General features: G+C 43.4%; 1 protein-coding gene and 1 long non-coding RNA gene across 4 annotated transcripts in view; one reads left to right on the forward strand and one right to left on the reverse strand.

The window, feature by feature from the left end:
* LOC138569074 (uncharacterized) overlaps positions 1-16,815 on the forward strand; it is a 510,565-nt gene that overhangs the window by 302,795 nt on the left and 190,955 nt on the right. The window lies entirely within an intron of this gene.
* On the reverse strand, positions 1,154-3,277 carry LOC138569072 (uncharacterized). Of its 2 annotated transcripts, none has more exons than XR_011303104.1 (3): positions 3,169-3,277; positions 2,885-3,038; positions 1,154-2,331 (listed from the first exon to the last, which is right to left on the reverse strand). It is a non-coding gene; the product is annotated as an uncharacterized lncRNA (long non-coding RNA). The 2 variants fall into 2 exon arrangements; XR_011303103.1 differs by having other exon boundaries at positions 1,154-2,581.

Genomic DNA, 16,815 nt, shown 5'->3' on the forward strand with positions numbered 1-16,815 from the left:
CCCTGGTCTGTTAGTATTTCCTTGGGAAAACCGACCCTGCAGAAACACGGTAGAAGATGTTCAAGGATCTGCTGTGTGGTATGATTGCACATTGGGAATGCCTCGGGATATCGGGTTGCATAATCCACAATCACAAGGACATATTTATTACCCAATCTGGATGCCTCAAGAGGTCTAATTGTGTCCAAACCGATTCTTGAAAATGGGACTTCTATGATCGTCAACGGTTTCAGAGGGGCAGGTAATGGGATGTGTGTACTGGTGTTTTGACATATTTAGCATGTCTGTCTGGATGAAGGTTTTTATATTGGCAAGGATACTTGGCCGGTAAAATTTCCCACAAATATGGGCCTGGGTTTTATATTGTCCTAAATGTCCCTTGTAAGATGAAAATGCGCAATCTCCAGTCCAACCTTTTGGTGGCTCATGGGTATTATCAACTGTGTTTTTACTAAACCTTCCGTATATGTCTCTCTTCTTTAAAGCAATCCCTGTTTTAAGATGAAAAAGGGGCTTCCTTTCTCTAAGCCTTCTCCTCCCTGAATTGCTTGTAGAAAATCTTCAGCAAGAGCTGCATCTTTTTGCTTGGCGAAGGCTAGGTTGGGATAGATGGTGGGCTCTTCTCCCTTGCTTTCTTCAATGTTAAGATTTGTATCAGCTTCCCCAAAGCCTAAGATACCTCTTTCTGTTTTATCCGGTTCACTTTCTTTAAACTGAGGAAATAGAGCTCTTTCCAAAATCCCCTGGGCAATTTGATATCCCTGGCATATCTCAAAAGGGATTGCATCATGATTCTGTACGAGAACCTTCACATCTCCCCGGAAGTTGGGATGATCAATAATGCCTGCTAAGACGTCTATCCCGAACTTTCACGCTGGGCAAGATTTTGGGGCCAATCGTATTTAGTACCTCGGAAGGGGTATCAAAAGTCTGTAGGAATCATTCCTCTTTTCCCAGCGGGGTTAATAGCTACCCTACTGCTGCAGATATCAAACCCTATTGGTTCCTTGGTGGTGATGGAAGGATTAGAGGCTATCTGACTAGGTTTTTGAAATTCTAGGGTTCCCCAATTAGTTTCAATTGAGTCACATCCCAATTCTGACACTAAATGTAAGGAACTCATGGTGGCAACAGTAAAGACAGACACAAGTGATCACAGTTCAAGGATGTTTATTAAACTGTATATGCGGTTGGAAAAACACCTAATCTAAACCTAAATCTAAGATGGCAGCAAGCTACGACAATCAAATGAAAATAAGGCAGTCCTAGTGGCAGCTTGTCAACTAAAAGGGCCTATACAAAAAAATTACGATTGCCAAACCTTACAACTAGATACAGAAAGGGTGTGGGATAATATTCATAAGAAAGAAATATTCATAAATGATAAGTCAGGATATGGTAGCCGGGGTCTCCCTTCCCCATGTTTTGAGCACGGGACAAGGCGGAACTCCTGAGCAATTCATACAAAGAGAATATGGTAGGGAGAGTCCCTTAAAGCAATATGTGGATTGGGACATTCAAAAGAATATATATGTATAACAATAGTATCCACTATGCTGGAGCTAAATAGAAACTAAGTCTAGGTAATTTAGAATTTGTGTGTATCCAAAACAGATATCACAGTTATTTTGTGCCACTCTAGATACTGAAAACAGTCCTTATTGTTAAACCAAATTTAATGTAGCATATTTAATAAAACATATTTCATTACAATACAAATATTATAGACATATTAAGTTAGAGAAGACATTACTAAATAAGAAGGGACATAACTAATTAGAAAAACAAGCAGAAAAAACAAGCAAAAAAGCACAAATATAGAGGCACACAGTTGTTGAATCCAATTTACAACAATGGACCGAAAAACTTGGTTGCAGAAGTGCAATGGTCAAATTTTAAAGTAAACGCAAAAGGTCTAACAGTGAAAAAATATTTTTTTGTTGCAAAAAACTAATAGGCAATAAATGCATCCGACTTTGGTCATAATTAATCCAACCAAAAGAGAGAAAGACACACAAACACACAAAGGGTACTGCAGCCTTTAATAATATCCTGGGTTCCACAGTCCCATAAATGCAGGTCTGCCAACGTTTTCGTGTTATGTGGAGATCCAAGAAACAAACATGGACTCATCAAAGTTCTGTTTTTATAGGACCTTCCTATCCGATGTGAAGTTCAAATTGCAAAAGGTCCAAGTGAACTTTTAAAAGTTTTTGGTTTCAGTTAAATTAACATCCATATCACGTTTCGGCGAAATGGCCCCTTGCTGGGCAAACTTGTTTAGATCGAAGCCTTCCTCAGGGTGAAAACAAGGAAAGTGCAAGCTTTACCCTGTTTGAAGGCAGACAAAGAATAGTATTAATGAGTGTTTTCAGATACTAATGGGCTGTAATGAATCAGAAGTTTGGATTGCAGTAAAAAAAGGGTGGGGGGAAATCTGGTGAGAATGCCCTTATCCTGGTTGTTGGTAAGGGCTGAACAAGTGCTCACTCGGCTAGGGCTGTAGTCCCCCACTGGTTCAGGATGCACACCACAGGTCTGCAGGTAGACAGGTTCAAATCTCACAGCAGAAGTATGAATTCTGAAATAGTTAAGGATTCAGGTCTTAACAAAGGTCTAAAGTAAAGTGTGTAAAAGTGGAACACATTCACACACAATACCCTAAGGTTGCAACATTTCTAATTTTTTGCTGTTGAGCTGAATCTGGTATTAAACATCAAAAATTAGCACATTACAAAAGCTTTTTTTGCAACTGGTAGTTAAAAAAAACCCAAAGGTTGAAGAGAGAGCACCTTCAGAAATACTGTTATTGCAGACCTACAGGGTGATAATACTCATTAGCCACACCATTATTGCAAGGTGCCCTTGCTTAACGAAAGGTTACCTTCTTATTGAAGAGAGTTAATATCTGGAATCATGGTTGAGAGTCATATGAAAAAGCCGCGGTGTGCAGTTTATAATGGCTGGGCTGGTTGTGGTAGAAAGCTCGTATTACATATGTCTCATTAGGTGGAACCCTTTATTAACTTCCAATTGTCCTGAAAAGAAAGCGGGAGAAAGGGGTTCGTTGTGAGTTCTGCATGAGCCCAGTGATTGCACACATCAGTATTGTGCTAACTTTTAAAGTGAAGTAGAAAAAACAAATTGCCACGGTGGGCAGGCATATACCTGATGTGGTTAGAATTTCCGTGAAATCCTGTTCGTTGTGTCCTCGTAGTGCATCACATTTCGGTAGTAGTGCGAGGACCTCATTACTGCTGAGCTGAGTCACGGTTTGGCAGCGATACTAACGCTGCTGCAGAAGGTGTGTCATTCGAGTGCGCATCTGATTGGACGAGCGGATTGCTTTGGCCATCAGGGACTGTCGCGCACGGATTCGTGTGTAACGCTGTCAATCACTTCAGAGTGAGGCGGTATTGTGTTTGAAAGCAATTGGTTACGCCAGTAGGTTTATTCGTCTCGTTATTGGTATTACCTAACTGATTATAAGCAGCTGTAACGCTCGCATTCAGGATTCCTCACTAATAGGAATGCAACATTATGTGCACTGAGCGTAATATGAACATAATGGTAGTGCGGCGGAATATATAACAAACGGAAAATATTTGCTTCATCTATGAGGCGAAGCATGTGTATGTTATTTACCTGGGTGTGCTCGTAAGGGGAGAGCCAAAACTAGGATATAGAAATGCCCTGCAGGATAGTTGTGCATGGTTGCTTTATACGTGTGCTGTTTTGAAGCAATCCCAGTTTGTGCAGGGAAAAAGCGAAAAGTTAAACTTAAATTGTCTTGTTTAGTGGAGGTGTCTAATGATGATATGGGCTAAGTGGCCATTTAGCGTGCAGTGGTGTGTGTTCAGGGTTAAAAGGGTGATCCATTTAGGAAGTGTCAGTACATCAGTGTGTACTGCACATCTGCTCACACGGAGCAGAGATAGAAGGTACAGAAAATGTAAATATCATGGTTTGAGGATGAGCATGTCTTCTGATAGCAACCATAATTAAAGGGCAGTTTAAGAACAAAGGTGAGCCTCTAAATTTGAGGGTGTGCAGTGGCGTCTCGTGTTTATATTAGAGGTAGGAATTCTTGTAAGCAATGTGGTATGTTAGCGGATTCTTGACCACGTCTAGGATCCACCATTTGATGTCATTGGGAGTGTGATGTTTTTCCAAAAAGTAATTCACTAGGGGTGCCGTTGTATTTTTGCACCTAATCCGAGATCGATGCTCGGATATTCTGATGTTCACGGACCGGCTCGTCTGGCCTACATATCGTAACCCACAGGGGCATTCGATACAGTAGATTGCTTGTTTAGTTTTGCAATTTGTCATAGAATTCAGAATCCAGATCTTTCTTCCGATATTACATTTTTTCCATTTTGGAGGTGAACTGGCACACTGAGCAAGATCCGCAAGAGTATCCCGTATATTCTTAGCTCTTTTGAAGGCAAATTGTGGTATGGGTGAGTCTGGCAGGCTCAATTTTACAATTGGCCAGTATTTACATATTTGTTTTTTTATTTTAAAAGTATGGGGCCCATGTGTGATGACACGGGTCATTTTGTTATGTTCAAAATTGTGTTTCAGAGCAGTATTAGGGGTCAGAAGAATTTCTCTATCAGTAAATCTGGCTCTCTTCTTGGCTCCAGAAATGAGTTTCTTCAGATAGCCTCTTTCCATGAGACGGTTGGCAAGATCTTTGGATTGCTATTAGAAGTCACAAAGTTTAGTACAATTCCTCCTGATTCAGAGAAATTGACTCCTGAGCTCAGCACACTCTCGAGCTTTCCCAGCACGAGATGACAGTTCCGTTCTCAGCTATCAGGCCTTCGATGGTTAAGTCCCTTTTCGCTTAAAAAGTCTCTTGCCTTCGAGGACCTGATATATTCAAAATAACAAATAAAAAGTTCCTTTCTGTAGGTATACGAGTGATGGCTTTTCACCCCGGAATCCACCTCTGTTGGGCTCAGATCCCTCTCGAATAGCAGCGTCCCTCTGTCGGGTTCACCATGGCTTTTCTTTCATTCACAAGTCTTAATGTATTTTAAACACTCCACTGTGAACATCCCTCTGTCGGGTTCATTCTTGTTACCACAATGTTCATTAGGCCTCATTTTTCGCCCCTGTCTATCTGCATCTCTCTGTCGGATTCACTGTTGACCTCATTATGAGTTTGCTGGTACAGTAACAACAGTACCGGTAAGCTTGCCAGTACCGTTGTTACCGTACCGGCAAACTATGAGTTCTGCTCGCGGGTGCCTTTGCAACCACCAGGTCTGACCTGGTGGCCATACCGGCACCCACGGCACCCACAATACCGGTACCGTTATTAACGGTACCGGTACTACCACCCTACCCATTCCCATTGAGCCTTACTGGGCTCAATGGGAATGGGCAAAAAAAATTCGGCCACCCAGAAAAGGGCCATTACCGGGTCCGGCAAGGTCGTAATGACCCGGTTATTGACCTTTTGTGGGCACGGGAAGAAATGAATACCAGCGGCAGCCGTGCCTGTACTACAGGCATGGCTACCGCCAGCCTCGTAATGAGGCCCCATGTTCCTTCTCCTTTTTACTATGCAGGATTGTGTCCCTTAGCTTTCCAATTATGTGTCAGCCAAAGACTCTTGGCTGTACAGAGGATTTTGCTAGGCCTCTGTATGACCACTTTGACCTTTCCCTTGTGGCTTTGCCAAAGCCTTCTGGTCTCGGTAGTTTCAACAATGGGGATATTAACCACAGTCTCTCGAGTGAGCACCCACGTGGTGTTGAAGCCCCTGCAGCTGGTCTTCCCTGTAGGAGTTCACAGTTCTTTTATTAAATTTGCCATTTGCAACTTTCATTCAGGACAATTTTCCCCTCGACTAACCGGCTGTGATGAACTGCTTGGATTTTCTTCGCTCTGGAGTCAAGGAAGGTACCACGGTAGCAGGCACCTCTCCCTGGCCTGGTTATCAGTGTAGGAGGGCTCTGTGTATGGTTGCAACTCACATTAGCTATTGTTTGCGGTTTTACGATTCCTTTCAGGGAGGCTTTCTGGGTCTGAGTCGGAAAGGGCAAGGTCGCTTCTCTCCTGGTCACTCTTCAGTTTGCGCCCCCTTTCTCTGACTCTTGAATTGCGGTACTGGGATAGCTGTCCTGTCCTGCAGTCTGCCTTGCTCGTAGTGTGCTCTCGTGCTCCACCTTTTATCCCTGTGGGGAAGGGAAAGGCCCGTCAGGTGTTTGTGATTCTGGTCAGTTGCCTGACTCTGCCTGACCCTTATGTTGGGTGTTAGTCCGTTGTCTTTCGTGGTATGCGAAAGTGTTCACATCGAAAAAGGGGGGGTAGAGTTTCTGAGTATCCTACTTGGATTACATAGGATGGGGAAAAGGTGTTGGAGGAAGGGGGATAGTGCGTCTCACCCGTCAGTGTTCCATTTCTACTCCGAAAGGACCCTCCATCCTGGTGACCCTCCCTAACTGGTCCACCGCCAGGAGCTGGATCCAATAGCGATAGCCTTGTCCTGGCCACCTGGAGGACAGACCACCGGGGACTAGTCAGGGAAACACTTTCAAGTTGCTCACAGCTGTTTAGGCAATATCTGTGTTTCATCATGAAATGTATCAAATTTGGACTGTTCTTTTCTAATTTTTATGATTAAACCATTTATTTCTGTGACTTTTGTAATCAGTGACTACTTACAGAGTTCTATCGCCCTCAGATATCAAATGAACAAGTTCACTTTCTAAACACTCCATGACCCGAGCAAACTGTTTAATGTTTTAATGCAATGATTTCATTTCAGCCAATGTGAAGACTGCAGATTCTCAGTTGCTGGCCCCAGATTGTGGAATAGCCTCCCCCTGAATTTAGGAGGGCCTACTCCTTTCTGGCATTCCGAGCAGGCCTTAATATTTCCATCTGCGCCAGGATTCGATTTAGTTCATTGTGTGCGTGCTATAAATAATTCAAATCAAATCAAATATGAAAACCCCCCTTTTAAATAGTTAAGCTGTTCCAAATTTTCCTCGACTTGCTTTCTTTTAAGTTCCAATTCAATTTGCAACATTTCACAGCGCTGTGGGTTTGCACGTAATCGTGACAATTGACCTGTCATTACATCGCGCCTAGCTTGTAACTGTGAAAGCAGTGTCTGCCCCTCATCTGATGCGTCTTCTATTTGAATAATTTTTTTATGTAATTTTGTCAAATCACCCTAACATTTCAGCATATTCTGTTCATCATTTGTTTTGATTTCCAGGGTATCCAGTCATTTTTTTGACAGGAATTCTGCCAAAGTATTTTACTTCGTCAGAATTCTGCTGGAAAAAACTCATTGAATTATACGGGGTGAGGGTTTAAAACAGGTAGGGACTGGCCTGGGGTATGGGGATTGGTGCAGGGAAAGGAGGGGCTTGGGACGGAACCCCCAAATAAAAAAACAGAATTCAGGCAAAGTAAAATACTTTGGGTGCATTCCTAACGAAAAAATAACATAGAGCCAATTTTCCAGTACCCTGTGCAGGAGAAACCAAAGATTTTAACCTAACCTGATAAGAATGTCTTTTTGAGACTTAGCATCATTACAACCAAAAAGCCTGGCCAAGCACATGTGTAATACTGTACCCTCTTCAAATATTTTCCAGGCTCCTCTCTTCCTTATTTGGCAAATAGGCACTCTCTCCACACATTGGGGTTCATTACGAGGTTGGAGGTAGCCATGGCGCTAATAGCGCCATGGCTGCCTCCAAATCCTTAACGACTCTGCCCTGGTGAATGGAGCTATTACCGCCCCATTCCAAGATAGGCGGGGCGGTAATTCCCCATTCACCAGGCCCTTCCCCATTCCCATTGAGCCCCCACAGGGCTGAATGGGGAAGGTGCTAATAACGGTACCGCAAATTAGCTCTAAGGTCCCTTTGCGGGTCAAACCAGGTGTTAAGGGAGGACCCGCAAAGGGAACTTGCAGCAGGGTGGTAAGGGATTACTGGTACCGGTGCCCTTACCGGTACCGGTAATCCCTTACCGCCCGGGTCTTAATGAGGCCCATTCAGTGTATCTGAAGTCCATGAACCCAAAGCAAAGAACTTGGCTTCTGCATACTTGCACAAATCTGTAACATTAATCTCAGACATGTCTCCCACTGCTTGCATAAAGCATTGTATGCCAACTTCAAAACCACTTAGTAGTGCACATCACTATTGCCAAACATGATCCAGTGTGTGCCCAGCACAGCACACTATCAGGAAATGCTATTCTGCCATGCCTGACTGATGCACTTAGCCAAAGTTTTCCAGGCCAGTGTACCAAATATGTACTAGAGATCCTGACGCTTCGCATTCTGACACAGTTTGTATATCACAGGATTCTAGCTATGCATCTACATACTTTGTACCGTGCATTTCATTCTAGATGCTCATTTACCTCTGGATGCAACCCAAACACAATAAAGACCACTGCATGCTTTCACAGTTTTATGTACATATTCAGCTTCATCAGCCAGAAAAACACACTCTGCATCACACAGCCTTTTGCATTAGACACACATCAAAATATAAGAATATAAGAAAACACACTGCACCAATAAGCATTTCATATTGTGTCAGCATAGCAATTCAAATGTAAGTGTTTTCCCTCTAACCTGAGACATCCTAACTGGTACTCTTTGGCTATTAAAGCAATACACTATAAATACAGTTTCAGCTCTCAGTTACTCCCCTACTCTTGCCTAATTTGGGATTAGTAGCAGGATTATGAGATTATGAGATTGGTGATTATAGGATTCTGACCCCCTCTGTGTGAATGAAGAAACCCCCAGCTAATACTTTGGATTCTGGCTACTTTGTTAATCCTTTGGTACCAGAAGTATTAAAAATGTTCTGCCTTCCGTGTCCACCCGGACACCTTGCCAATTAAACGTGCCAACTTAAATACCCTGTAGAAGTGGTCCTAATTGATCGTTGACATATCTATACTCACACTGAGCTCTCTGCCTTTTGGAATGATCGCCCCCAGAGGGGCAGTGTGCATGCAGGAGTGCAGGTGGTGCTGATACTGTGAGAGGTTGATTTAATGGTCTCTCATATGTTGTCTATTTTGTCAATAAAAAATGTGTGGATTATGTTGCATTTTCCTGAGTTGCTGATATCTCTGGGTCGGTTGAGTGTTTGGTACAATGTGTTACTATTTTAAAAAGGGCTTTGCTCCTGTTAGAGGAGGTCACAATGGTAGTGGAATATTAAGCAGCTTTACCCTTGGTAATTAGAATCCTACAGTTTGCGCACAGAGACTTGAGGTTGGTTAGTTCTCCTTAGTTATGAATTTGTGCCATCTTTTCTCTAGGGCTCTGATTGAGTGTTTATGTGATGCTAGCTCGGGGGTGTACCATGGGGCGGATGGTTTGGTCTTAGCCCTGCTGGGTTTCAGGGAGGCGTGAGTGTACACCAGTTTAATAGCAAACTTGCTGAATAATAACAGGAGGCCTGAGGCATTCCCTGTGGTGGGGAAGTCTGCAAAGTTTGCTCCTAGCTCAGTGATGGTAGTGAATGAGCGACGTTGAGTGAGGAGGACTTTAGCCTGACCTTTGTGAGCTGTAGTCGAGGGGGTGACTGATAATGGAATGGTGGCATGGTCAGACCAGCCAATTGGGATAGGGTCTGCACAGTTGATGCAGGGGGATGATGTGAGGACTAAGTCTAGCGTGTTCCCTTTGTTGTGCGTGGGAGAGAGCACAATTTGCTTAAGGTCCATATAAGTGGTCAGTGTGAGAAGCGTAGTTCGAGTGTGGTTGTCAGCCTGTGATTCAAGGGTGTTTAAATCACTGAGAAAGACATTATTTGAATGTGCTAATTCGGCAGAGAAGAGTATGTTGGAGATGCCTGCAATGAAAGTGTCACGCCTGTGCCTGTGAGGTGGTCTGTAGATGAGGTGGAAGGTGATGGATTCCTTGTGCAAAAGGGGGAACCAGCGGCAGGTGATTCAAATGAGCTTGTTCTGGGAGCAGGGATGATGGAGCATGACCAATCACTCCTTTGGATGATTGCCACTCCACCTACTGCTCTTCCTGTTGGATGCAGTAGCCTTGGGGTAGAAGGGCGTCATAAACATGTGGGGAGGATGGGGTAAACCAGGTTTCAGTGATGAACGGGGTATCAAGGTTGTTGTATGGGATGAGGTCAGCAATCTTTGCAACATGACCGACTGCTAAACAAACATTAATTAACATGAGAGGGCGTGTGCATTTTGTCTGTGGGTGTAGGAGGGGGAAATGGCAAAATGTATGAGATTTGCTAGGGTGAGCTTGTCGGGCCTGTGGGGGGGACTTGACCATTCGAACCCCAGTGGGGATGAGATGTGGATGGAGGCGATACATGGTGATGTCTTTTGGTGAGTAGCAGTAATAGCAATTAGTTGGTAGGTGAAATGTAGTATAGTGGGTCAGGCCCTTGGCAATGTCAGGCTGGAACAGGCACAAACAGGTGAGGTCCTTGTCTTTGCACGTCCTGTGCAGAGAACACTGGTGAAGAAGACTGATTAAATAGGTGGTGGCCGGAACAATTGAGTGCCAGGGCCTGGTGCATTGCAGCCACTATGACTTTTTATACAAGAAAAGCATTCATTTTAGCAATATTAGCAAATATGGCTAACAACAATGGGCCTCATTAAAAGTTTGGCGGTGCAGTTAAACAGTGGAAGTAGTTCCATTTTTATGTTTTACATTTTTTATGTGTTTTACATTTTAATGCCATTTTTATTGCACAGACAAATTCTGAGTTTGACCTTGATGTGGAGAATTCACCTTCAGAATTATGCTGTCATTTCTTCAATTTTAAGGCCCAAAATCAGCAGAACTATTGCAGCATAATTACTGCCTGTGGTAATTGTGCCAAAAACCACATGGAGTCCTATGGACTCAAATAATGGGGATCAACACTGCTCTTCAACCACTCTATGGGGATCAACCACTGCTTTTCAAGCCCTCCACCCTCTTTCCTTTGCAGATGGGGAGCAGGTGCAAGTGGATCTATGTCACCTGGCCTAAGCCCCGCCCACCTGGTGCCTACCAGGTTGCCGCTCTTTTTCCCCACTTAGCAAGCTCTGCCCACCTGGTGCCTTCCTGGTTGCCGCTTTTTTCCCTACTTAAACAGCCTTCCAGACTCTTTTCCTTTGCAGATGGAGAGCAGGTGCAGGTGGATCTAAGTCACCTGGCCTAAGCTCCGCCCACCTGGCACCTTCCAGGTTGCTGCTTTTTTTCCCCACTTAGCAAGCCCCACCCACCTGGTGCCTTCCTGGTTGCTGCTCTTTTTCCCTACTTAAGGAGCCCTCCAGCCTCTTTTCCTTTGCAAATGGGGAGCAGGTGCAAGAGGATCTAGGTCACCTGGCCTAAGCCCTGCCCACCTGGTGCCTTCTAGGTTGCTGCTCATTTTCCCCACTTAGCAAGCTCCGCCCACCTGGTGCCTTCCTGGTTGTCGCTCTTTTTCCCTACTTAAGGAGCCCTCCAGCTTCTTTTCCTTTGCAGATGGGGAGCAGTCATTGGGAAATGTCATTACGAGGTCTGCTCGCGGGACCCGCTAAGGATGACTGGTAAAACCAGGCGTCCTTAGCGTGTCCCGCAAGCCGACCAGGATGCTAACAACAGGCACGTCATCAACGGGCCCGTTGTTAGCATCATCCCCATTCCCATTGAGCCCTATGGGGGCTGAAATGGGAATGGGGATGTACCGGGTCCGTGTTCCTTGAATGGGGAAATACCGGGCCCTCCAACATCGGAATGGCCCAGTATTTCCTTATTCAGGGAACCCGGACCCAGTACCAGGAATGGGGGTAGTCATGCCTCAAAAAGCGGTTACCTCCAGGGTCGTAATAAGGCCCCTTGTGTATACTATCATATAATATCATAATGCCTTTGTAAATTAATTTTGCAGTAATTCAGTGGATCTCCCATCGAATTACCACCAAACTTGTAATGAGACCAATGTGCTTACAATAATATTAGAAGGGGCTAAGAGAATGTTTGACCCAGGGGAGAATGTAGGGAGGCTGAACATGTACTAAACCAGTAGAATTATCACCAATCTCATTTACCATTAGTGCCACTTGGTTCCAAGAATTACCACATGATTATAATAGCTTTAGGATCATAATGGTGTAAGTCCTCATTGTCGGGGACTCCATGAGTATTATTGAGGATTTGCCACATTTGGCTATTCCACCACAGTAGATCATCTAATATTTGAAAGTTTATTTGAGGAGATGATTTAAAGTAACTCCTCCACTTAGCTTGAAAAAACAGAATACATCAGTTAAATAAAACTGGAAACAATTCCTTCATTTCAAAGAAAACTATTGGTAACAGAATGAATGGCAAAAATTTCGGCAACACCAACCTCGCAATGAGGCACATTTCGCTACAAATGTTTTAGTTAATTTAGGACAAACTCCTCAGCATCTAAGGCAAGGAATTTAGATATGTGGATTTAATTCTAAATAGCCTCAAAATATTTGCCCAAAGGAAGGACTAAGATGTTAATTTAAGAAAAGATAATGAATTGAACTTCACAAACTTCTTCAGTGTTTGTGGGAAAGTCTGAAGGGAAAGGATTGCGTGCATGGATGTAATTAAAATTGTTTAAGAAGGGATCCTCTTCTTCAGTCCACTCCTGTTCCTCATCATGGTTTCTATTTGTTTTCTTTGTCATGGTTCCTCATGCTCTTCCTTGTTGCAGTCCATTATGTTCGGGCTCTTCCTTATTTAGGCCCTTCAGGTGCTTCCTCCCTTGGTGTGGTCCCACGTGCTCTTCATCATCCCGGTTCCTCATGCTCTTGCTCTTTGTTGTGTGGTCCCTCATTCTTTTTCTCATCACAGGCCCCGTTTTCCTTCCTTGTCGTGGCCCCTCATTTTCTTCCTCATCAAAGTTCATTTTTCTTTCACTTGTCATACTCTTCTTTGTTGCTATGTATTTGTTGCATTTCCTCATTGCAGTCCCTCATGCTCTTTCACATGGCAGTTCCTCATTCTCTTGGTCTTCCACTTTGCAGTTCCTCATTCTCTTGGTCTTCCGCATCATGGTCCTTCATGTTCTTATTCTTGCACGTCCTGGTCTCCTATGGTATTGCTCTTTCTAATTGCGGTCCCTCATACTAGTTTTCCTATTCCATTATGCTCTTTCTCTTCCTCATTGTGGTCCCTTATGCTCTTCCTCTTCCTCATCCCAATCCCTCATGTTCCTGCACTTCCGTGTCTGAGTCTGTTATGCTCTTAATCTTTCACATCCCAGTCGCTTGACCTCTTTCGCTTCCTCTAGGTGATTGGGCAGCAAAGTGGGACGGGGGAATCACCAGAGGCCATGCCCCTTGCAAAGTGACCACTAGGCCACGCCACATGGCCTCAGGTCATGGCCAGTGGCTTCCAAACCAGTAATGGGGGGACAACCCATAGTGCATAGTTTAACAATACAGCGTTAACATTGCATATGACATTAGTTATGATATGAGGAGAAAAACTGTAGTACTTCAAGTGGTGGGAGATATAGATAACAAAACCATTCAAATCCAGTGAGAACATTTTAGTTTTATTTAAGAGGCAATTAAGTTGAACCAGTTCAACACAACAGACCCTGTGTAATTCAGTAAAATTATTTTGCTTAAGTGAAGTTACGATGCCTCTTTAATTTATTAGAGGCAGTGATTTAATCTAAAAGGGCCAGTAGCTGAACACAACACAGTTTTGGGGATTAAAAGGTTGGGCAAAAATGTCGGAGGATAATGATTGCTTGCCACTGAATTAAAGTGGCTTTCTTGACAAGGGACATATGTGGGGCTAGGCAACATTAGTAGTAAGTGGGAGTTTGCTGGGTGGAGGCTGGACAAAAACAGCCTAGGTATCAGCAACGTGATCTCATGCAGAGTGTCCACTCCTGCTCCGATTAAGGAATCAGAAAGCCAGGCAAACGCCCTCTAGAATCTTAGAGAAACCATTGGCAATGAAATCCATGAATGGGACCAGGAACAGAATGAAAACAGGAGTGCAATTATTATTTATTATTATTATTTATTACATTTATTATACACCCAGACCCGGAGGTATCACAGCGTAGTTACAGACAGTGGGTGAATACAATCTTTATATAATAGCAGAGATATAATAAAACAATACAAAATATTACATGCAGTGTATATACAAATGGGGGGTCAGGTCGGGAAGGGTTAGTGATCATGGCTTAGTTAATATTGGTTGAATAACCAAGTTTTCAATGATTTTTTTATTGTGGGTAGGATGTTTTGTTCTTGATATTGGTGGGTAAGGTGTTCCAGTTTCTGGGAGCAAGGACTTTAAAGCTGCTGCCCACCGCTTTTTCTTTTTTATATCGTGGAATTTCAAGATGTGAATTGTTATTGGATCTGAGAAGTCTGGTCTGAGATTTCTTCATGACTGTGTTGATGAGATATTTAGGAGCTTTGTTGGCAATGCATTTATACGTAATGCTTAGGGTTTTAAATAGGATTCTGGCTTGGATGGGGAGACAGTGGTTGTCTCTCCTGATATTGGAGATGTGATCAGATTTGTTTATGCCTAGTGCAGCTCTAAGGGCTTTATTCTGCATAAGTTAGAGTTTGGCTATTTTGATTTTGGATGTGCCGAGGAAGAGGATGTTACAATAGTCGAGCTTGGAAAGTATAAGTGCTCTTCCTAATGTAACACAGTTATCAGGTGTTAGGAATTTACGACTAAGGGAAATTAGTTTGGAGGTATAGGAGGTGGAGGAGGCTAGGGTGTTTACTTGTTTTAACATGGTTAAGGTGGTGTCTAAGTAGACACCAAGGGCCTCATTACACAGAATGCGGTAAGGGTTTACCGGTACCGGTAAGGGCACCGGTACCGGTAAAGCCTTACCGCCTTACTACGAGGTCCTTTTGCGGGACCCGACCTTCTACCAGCCGTTAAGGAACGGGCCCGCAAAGGGACCTTGGTGGTAATTATGGTACTGCAATTTGCAGTACCGTAATTAGCTCCTTCCCCATTCCCATTGAGCCCTATGGGGGCAGAAATGGGAATGAGGAAGTGCCTTGGTAAATGGGGAATTGCCGCCCCCGCTCACCTTGGAGTAGGGTGGTAATTCCGCCATCCACCAAGGCAGACACAGTAAAATACTGGCGGCAACCATGGCACTAATAGCGCCATGGTTACCGCATACCATGTAATGAGGCCCCAAGTGTCTTAACTTGACTTATAAACAGGCTGAATAGTGTCAATTTTGGAAGATGAACCTCATATTCAGAGTGGGGAGAGGTTGTCTGTTGAGAGCTTTTTGATATTTCTGCTTTCAAAGGGGTTCTCGTTAAGTCTCGGAATGGATTGTGTTACTGAAGGCCATCATTCACATCCGACCAAAATAGCAAATGAAGGTCAGTCAAACAGTATTTCTCTCTTAGACTTCTATACATTTTCGATAAAATGAGGCTTATTTGAGAGATGCGTGTGAATGAATCCTGCAGGGCATGGTATGATATGGTATGGTATTGTTTATTTATATAGAGCCTATACCGAGAAAAGAGTTCCAAAGTGCTCATACAGGGTGTTAGCATGGGGAAAAACAAACAGTTACCCAGAACCCTTGAAATTCAGAGACAATAATAGTCTGCACAGGCAGAGTAAGTGCTTAAAATACATTTAATCATTTGGAATACAGCAAATAGGCCTGCCGGTTATTCTGCAGTTTTAACAGTACAATTAAGGGGTGAAGACAAGGGAGAACAGAACAGATGATCTTGCGGCAAGATGCGTGCGGATCGAGCAAGTGCATAGAGGGTCACAGGGCTTGGGAGGGTCAAGTGCACCTGGTCGGTTGAGACAGGGGTAAGTGCAGAGAGAGACACTCTCTTGGATTAATTTCTCAAGTGCACTGAGTGTGGGTGGGGTGAAGGATCCTGGGACAAGTGTGAGAGAGGACGGCCAGGGGTGCCGGGGCCCAGTGAGACTCTGAGGTACACCCAGCAGCTAGTCAGCATGCTGTAAGGAAGAGGAGGGAGAGTGGGAAAAAAACAGAGAATTAGGTGCATTGTAGAATCATGTATCTGTAATTTTTAGAAGTGTTTTGCATAGTTCCACATAATTTCATGGGATATGCAGACATTTCAATGAGCTCGGTACACATGTTGCTAATCTAAAGTCTAGCGAGTAAACAATGTTGCAATAGCCAATCACATAAAGAGAAATAACATAGTTAGATTCATGTAACTACTTATCACATATCCTTGATAACAAGATTTAACCATGGAACGCAAGAACATTTTCTGCAAAATAAATATAAACTGACCATAAAGTAATAATACTTGTTTCATCCCAGCTCCTCTTGCCATAACTAGTGCATAGGGTCTGCAGCATGCTGCAAGAATAAGGCCACGTGCATGATAAATTGCAACATGGGAAATGTCTGCAGCTTTACATTGTATTTCTAGAATGCAGTAGTTTGTTTGTGCCTACACCTCTTTGCGCCAAATTTCTGATGTAAATGAATAAAAGTACGTAGTCAAGTTTCTTCAAGTATATTTTCTTAATTTATTTGATATATGTTCTGCCCATATGGATGACACGTGTTTCGGCGTTCCATTGGCGCCTTTTTCAAATCCGGGCTGAATGCAAGCGTAACATGTAATAAAACAAAACACAAAATATAACATATGAAATAGCATTTTAGCATATTTTATAACACATTTAGTAGTTAGAATAGTGACTTAGGCTGTGTAGTATATCCTTTTAGCATTCTCAAATTGCATGAACACCTAAAAGTGCAGCACCTCTTAGTTACCTCAAATGGTTAAAAATAAATCCATTAC

The sequence above is a fragment of the Ambystoma mexicanum genome, chromosome 2q (assembly GCF_040938575.1).
Source record: "Ambystoma mexicanum isolate Mex_15411 chromosome 2q, UKY_AmexF1_1, whole genome shotgun sequence".
NCBI classification, from domain to species: domain Eukaryota; kingdom Metazoa; phylum Chordata; class Amphibia; order Caudata; family Ambystomatidae; genus Ambystoma; species Ambystoma mexicanum.